Source organism: Vombatus ursinus, unplaced genomic scaffold, assembly GCF_900497805.2.
Source record: "Vombatus ursinus unplaced genomic scaffold, bare-nosed wombat genome assembly UNPS02014791.1, whole genome shotgun sequence".
NCBI lineage: Eukaryota > Metazoa > Chordata > Mammalia > Diprotodontia > Vombatidae > Vombatus > Vombatus ursinus.
Genome location: NW_020954569.1, coordinates 8,408,205 through 8,415,649, shown reverse-complemented (window position 1 = coordinate 8,415,649; position 7,445 = coordinate 8,408,205).

The window sequence follows — 7,445 nt, the reverse complement described above, 5'->3', positions numbered from 1 at the left end:
TGTGTGTGTGTGTGTGTGTGTGTGTGTGTGTGTGTATGTGTGTGTGTTTATTGAGATGTTAGCATAAATGGTTACAGAATTCTAGGGAATTACGAGTGAGGAAAAATGTTTTGCATATCAAACCTCTCCCTTTTATTTTGTGTGTAGCATTTTATGGGTTAGTTCATGGTTACTATTAGAAAAAGTTGTGTATTATCAGAATTTATGTTTTGTTATAAAGAATGGTATGCAGAAAGTGTATTTTTAGGAATCTCTAGTGAAAGATTAGAGTTTTGGGTGTTTTATGGGAACTTGATTCCCTATTCCTCACAGGTTCAATGTATCAATATTCAGATTTTTGACTTTTGATCATTTTCTAGGAACATTAACCTGGTGAAAGTAGATGATTGACAGTCCTTCTCTGGGCCTCAGTTTTTTCATGTATTAACAAGGAAGTTATATTAGATGATCATTTCTAAACCCCACAGTTTCTATAGTATCTTACAGTTACAAATTCTATTAATATAAATAAAAGCAGAAGACTCTATACTTTCCTTTTATTTATTTATTTTTTGACAGTGGTTTTGGAGCATCTCATAGGAAGTGAAATTATGAAGTCCACACAGGGCCATTTGCTACTGTGGCTCAATATGTGTTCTTTTATGCTTGGAGAAATGAATTTCCCTATATCCTCAAAGTATAGTTTAATCTCAAGTTTTATCCTTATTCTTGTGTCAGAGGTTTTTTAAATTATGGCCTCATTTTGTTATTCTGCTTTAGAAATCTTTACTTTAATCAGATAGCTTATGAACCAAAATACATATTGCCTTGGATATCTGTACTGCCCCCACCTCCCAATACCCTTTTCTCATCTTATCCACTTATCTATTTACTAGGTATTTTTAATGACCAGTTCACTTTTCATCTCTGTGGAGTCTTCCTTGGTCACTTCAACTCATATTAACCTCTTTTTTTTTGTAAGCAAAACAAAACAAAATTAAAAAAAAAAACTCTCAGACCATAATATTATCTACCCCACCCATTTTGGATTCAGTCATTTACTATCTCATTATTTTACTATTTCACGTAGATTTATTAAAGGGAGAGACTTTTAGACTTAGAGAGGACCTCACAGATTATCTAAGCCTAAACTCACATTTGACAGATGAAAAATTAATCTCTAGAGAGGAAAGTTACATTTATAGGGTCACACGTTCAGTCACAGAGCTGGAAGTAGAGACCAATGCCTTATGTCTACAGTAGAATGTAAAACCCATATACTTATACATGTACATATTGTTTAGCATTAGAATGTAAGTTCCTTGTGGGGATTAGATTTTAAATCTTTGTACTTTAAGAACTTAGAAGAAGTTCTTAGTAAACTTTTATTTATTGATTTAGGGTCCTTTTTGAAAACTTCCCTATAGTGAAAATTCAGCTGTGCTATACACAACCACACTCAATATGTAATTACTTAATGGAATAGCAGGCCTGACCTAAAGGACCTAATCTTTCTGTGAATGCTTTTCAGAGGGTTGAGTCCTGCTTCTCATATTTACTATCTTTGTGACTATAAGCAATTCATCTAACCTCATTGAGCCTTAGTTTATTCATCTGCAAAATGGGGATAACTAGCTGCCAAATTAAAGTGCTTAAAAAAAACCCTTATATTGCTATGTAGATTGAGTCATTAGAATATTGTTTTCAGTTGTGAGGACTACATTTTAAGTTGGAATGTGTCCAGAGGAGGATTGCCAAAAGAATAAGGGGACTCGGGGGTGGAGCACAGAGAAGATGAGGAATGTTTGAAAGCTTCATTGTTTTGTGAGGCAGATGTAAAAGGCTGGAAACTTTTAATAATTATGCCATTACAAACACAATTATGAATTGTATGTATGACTTGTGATGAAGGCCCCAATTACAGACAGAAAACTCTCTAATATTGGTTTTAGGGAGTTGGAATCCCAGGAGAGGTCAATCTCTTTTTTGTTACTCACAGAGATTTTCTGTGCCATAGATTAGTAAGATTCTATCTTTGACAGAAGAAAGGACACGCTTAAAAATAGGTGTCAGTTGTACTCATCTGAACTAAGATGGGAAAAAGATAAGGGGTGACACTTCCTCTGGTTATGTGTATTTCCTTAGTGCTCCAATCATCTGAGAGAGCACTTGTAATTAAATCCCACTTGTCCTTTTAACTCTCTTCTTTTCACTCTCTCCAAAGGCTTGGGTATGAAGAGGGGAGTCACTAATGTTGCAGGTACTGTGTTGCCACAGTCAAACAACTCTTCTATGTCTGGAGGGGAGAAGTTCCTCCACTTTTCTTTCCTTTTGATATTGATTCTTCTTTTAGTTCTATCCTATTGTCAGTCTGTACAATATTTCTTTACCAAGGGAATGAAGTAAAAAGCTCCAAATCCCACAAGTCTATGGAGATCCAAGGTGTGTTTTTTTTTTTTTTTACCATTTCTTGAGGCATTATATATGGCAAGGAAATAGACTTATTCTGCATTGCATAACAGAATAGACCTAGAGCCTAGATTACAGGTTACAAGAGAGTAGATTTCAACTTTATGTCAGAATGGCTTTCCAATAATTAGAGTTATCCAAAAATTGGGTAGGGTCCCTTGTGAATCACTGAGAGCCTTATTACTGGATATGTACAAGCAGAAACTATGTAATACTTGGTGATGCTGTTGAAGGGGTCTGTGTAACTGGATGATTTCTATCATTTCTTCCAAATCTAAGGTTCCATAGCTTCACAATTTCCATAATGATACTGGATTTCTTAAAATAAAATATTTTTTACATCTGCTGTTCTCCCTGGAGCCAACCAAAGCGATATGGAAGGAAAAAAAGTTCTGTGTGGATATCAAATACTGTACAAGTACAATTAAAAATGCTTTCTTCCCATAAATGTTGCCTTAATCATGGAAAAAATGGCACACTTGGCTGTCAGGCTTTTATTTTAGTGTTTGGCCTTTGCTAAGATGACCGAGGGTATACTATTTATGTGTTGCTGCTTTCAAGGGCAACTGTGCAAAAATGATTTTTTTCCCTACCTAGGAATGAAACTCATCAGATTCCTTCATTTTGACAAGTAAGTTATTCTGGAATAAATGGATAAAGTAGTCACATCATTCACGTCCTTCTCAAGTAAATCTAAAGTAGAAGTGATTAATCAATAATGTAGTAAGAGAATTTTAGATAGTCTCTTGACTGCTATAGATTTAGCAGCATTAGTGTCATAACTAGAACAGTGAACTTCTACCTTATCCTCTATGTTAATAGAGACTTTTATATATCTATATAATAACAGGGTAAGTCTTGCTACTTATAAAACCTTATCCACAGCTAAGCAAATGCTCTAAGGCAGTGAATGGTGAGCCTTAGTTAATCTCTGTGTCATGATTTATAATCCTGCCTAGTCTAGTTAGACACAGTATCCTTAGAAATGTAATATGGAAGAAAAGTAGTGATATTTCACTTTAACTTTTTTTGGGGAACATTCATGATTTGATATAGAGCCTTATAACCTCATTTCATTTCTTAAAAATATGATTTGAAGTACATTACAACTCTCTAGTAATGAAATAGTTTTCTAGGGAAAATGTCATCAAATTAAATCTACTTCATGACTGAGTAGATCTTATGCAGTGCTATGTAAGAATATATTCACTAGTTTTGTGAGTCAAGTTTCATTCTATTATAATTATGTCACCATGTCAGTTAATATTCATCAACAGCTAATCATTTTCTATTTTCAATTCAAATACAAAAATGGAGGAGTGACTGGCACATTCAGCTATGCTACATGGCAAATTACAGTTATAGAAATAATTAAGTCAATGGGTTTTCAGTTATTATCAGTATTGGAACCCAGAAGAGAGAGATACTATTCTCTACTTTTTCCTATGTTTCAGCTGCTCCTTAATAGATTCATTGATTATTGAAATTTTAAAATCTTTCCTTGAGGGATTCAAGGTAGGTCTTGAAACAAATCTAGCATTTAAATAAGCATGAAGAATTGGCTAGTGACTACTTTCATGATGCTTATTGTGGTCTGTGTACAAAACCTTTTTGAATTTTACTTTAAGACAATTATGTCTTATTCTCCTTTCAAGTCTGTAAAACTGAACCTACCCTATACTGCTTAGTAAATTGAGCACATCAGGAGGAGGAGTGAAGGTGGGCAGGAAGGAAGGGGAAAAAAAGAAAAAAAAAGAAGGAAAGAAAGAGGGGAACAAGGAAATAAGAATGTTTAATAATGCCTACTATGTATCAGGCACTGTGCTAAGCATTTTTTTACAAACACGATCTCATTTGATCCTCACAACAGCCCTCCAAGGTCCCTACTCTCCTAATTCCCTGTTGAGTGAAGTGGGATTTTTTTCCTTTAAACACAACTGTATGTATATACTTCTATCCTTTGATCAATTCAAGGAGAGTAAAGTTCCAGCATCAGCCACTCCCTGAACCTCTTTTCTTTTGTTGGCATAAACTTTTACTTGCATCCTACCATATTGTGAGATAAATTTCCTCATACTTCCTCTCCCTTTCCCTGCTAAGATATTCCTCTTCCTCTTCCTCTTCCTTTCCATTTTTAAAAATATTATCCAAACCTAAGAGAACTACTCTCAAACCACTTTATACTCCTTCTATGACCCCTGCTAATGATAGAGTTCTGAGGCGAAAGCTTGTATCTCCCCATATTCAAATGTGAACAGTTTATCCTTGTTTATTCCCTCATGATTGCTAACTCATTTGGTCTTTTATGTTTCTCCTAACTCCTGTGTTCCAGTTGAAACATGCAGCACAGTACATGTCATATATTAGGTGTTTAATAAATGTTTATTGATTGAATGATTCAAAATATCTACTCAGTCCTTTTTTCCATCAATAATGCTCATAAGTTATTTATTGCATTTAAAATCAATTGTTCACCCCCTCACATCCTGTAGGATTATATTTAGTTTTGATGAGTAAGTTACTCTTGCTTGTTTTCCTGTCTCTTTTGCCTTCCAGAATATAATCTCAGCTCTCTGCTCATTTTTAGTCATGGTTCTTTTGGGTTTATATCTTGAGGGTTCCTGTCATTAGGATAGCTATTTTCTTCTTGATGATGGAATTCTTTTTGTCTATTTATTTTGTTTCTTCATTCCTCCAGCCTACTTCTTGATTTGACTTTATCTTAGGGTCAAGCTCTTCCATAGTGCTGGGAGCTATATCTATCAGCTGACAGTTTGGTTGCTCACTACTCTGCTAGGTCACAAATCTAAGACTGGCTGAATAGGGACCTACTTTGATGTAGACATTCCAGGGTGAGGATTTAAAGAGTGGGATGGGCACTAGAATGCATACTGAATAAGGAGCAAGTTCAGGATCAAGCTTTGGATATCCGAGAGTGGCTTTGACCCTGGGAGTGAGAAAGATCTTGATTCCAGTTTCTAGCTCAATCTGAAGACGTCAGGAGAATAACCAGGGCAGAAACCTTAGACCAAAGGGGAATCTGCAATTCTTTCACTTTGAACCATTGAACTGATAACACTACCTTCCAGCAGTGATGTAGAGGCACTTTTTACCTCCGAGTAGGTGACCAGGAAAGATAAAGGGAAGATAAAGACAAAGGAGGGAGGTCCACTGAATTGGTATCTCTGATATTGTGGTTAATATTACCCCCACCTCTAAAGAAGATTTTTTTACCTTTTCTTACAAAAAGGCCCAGAGGGAGTGGAGCAGAAATACTGTCTTTGATCTCTCTATAACCACAGGAGACCAACCCCAGGATTATGGAGATGGAAGGCATTCTATGAGTACACAATAATTTTGTGGAGCAGAAAAGAACAGTGTAATAATCTGTCAGTTCTAAGTGGAGAGATGAAGGAGAATGCAGTTAAGAATATAAGGAGGTAAACTTGCCAAAGGGAGCAAATTAAGGAAAGAGTAGACCCTAGAAGTAGTGTGATAAAGGGTTCAAGGTTAACTTTTCAGTGGAAAATCTGAAACTACTTAAGAATAAGGAAATACACTAGAAAAGAGGAAACAAAAATGATGCAAGTTTTTTGTTTTTGTTTTTTTTAAACAGACTTTGAGGTTAAAAAATTGTGGCTGCATAAGGAATTTGAACTCAAGACAAGGACCAAACAATGGTGCCTGGGAAAAAGGCAGTAAGAGAAGAGGGAATAAATCAATGAATAAGTCTACAAGCTTTTAATAAGTACTTACTATGTGCCAGGTAGAGGGAGCTAGGCAGGTTAGTGGATGGAGCACTAGGCTTGAAATCAGGAAGACCTGATTCCAAATCTGACTTCAAATGCTTAGTAGCCATGTGATCCTGAACAAGTCACTTAACCTCTGTTTGTCTAAATTCACTGGAGAAGGAAATGACACATCACTCCAGTATCTTTGCCAAGAAAACCCCATGGAAGAGTATCAGTGTGACATAGTCCATGAGGTCACAAAGAGTTGGATGAGACTTAACAGCAAATGTGCCAGGATCTGTACTATGCATTGTATATATAAAGACAAAAATGAAATGGTCCCTTGCCAAGTTTACCTTGAACTCTTTATCACACTGCTTCTAGGGGCTACTCTTTCCTTAATTTATTCCCTTTAGCTGCAGTTTCCTTCATTTCTCCACTTAGAACTGACAAATTATTAAACTGTTGTTTTCTGATCCCCAAAATTAGTTTGTGTACTCACAGAATGCCCTCCATCTCCATAATCCTGAGGTTGGTCTCTTGTGGTCCCTGCCCTCAAGAAGCTTACATTCTAACAGGAGACGTGTATATACAAGTCAAAATGTAAACAAGGTAGTTGAGGAGGTCAATAAAAGTTGGGAGAGTAGAGAAGACTTCACATAGAAGAGAATTCTTTTTTTTTTTGTTAATTTTATTAATTTGTTTTTAGTTTTCAACATTTACTTCCACAAGATTTTGAATTCCAAATTTTCTCCCCATCTTGTCCCTCCCCCCACCTCAAGATGGCATGCATTCTTAATACCCCTTCCCCTACTCTGCCCTCCCTTCTATCACTCCCCTCCTTCTCTTATTGCCTTCCCCTTCTATTTTCCTGTAGGTCAGGATAGATTTCTATACCCAATTGCCTGCATACTTTATTTCCCAGTTGCATATGAAAATGATTTTTAACGTTTGTTTTTAAAACTTTTGGTTCCGAATTTTCTCCCTCTCTCCAAACCCACCCACCTTCATTGAGAAGGCAAGCAACTCAATACAGGTTATACATGTGTAGTCATGCAAAACACTTCCATAGTAGTCATGTTGTGAAAAACTAAGTATATTTCCCTTAATCCTATCCTGTCCCCCATTTATTCTATTCTTTCTTTTGACCCTGTCCCTCCTTAGAAGTGTTTGCTTCAGATTGTCCCCCAACCTGCCCTCCCTTCTATTATCCCCCTGCTTTCTTATCCCCTTCCCCCCTATTTTTCTGTAGGGTAAGATAGAGTC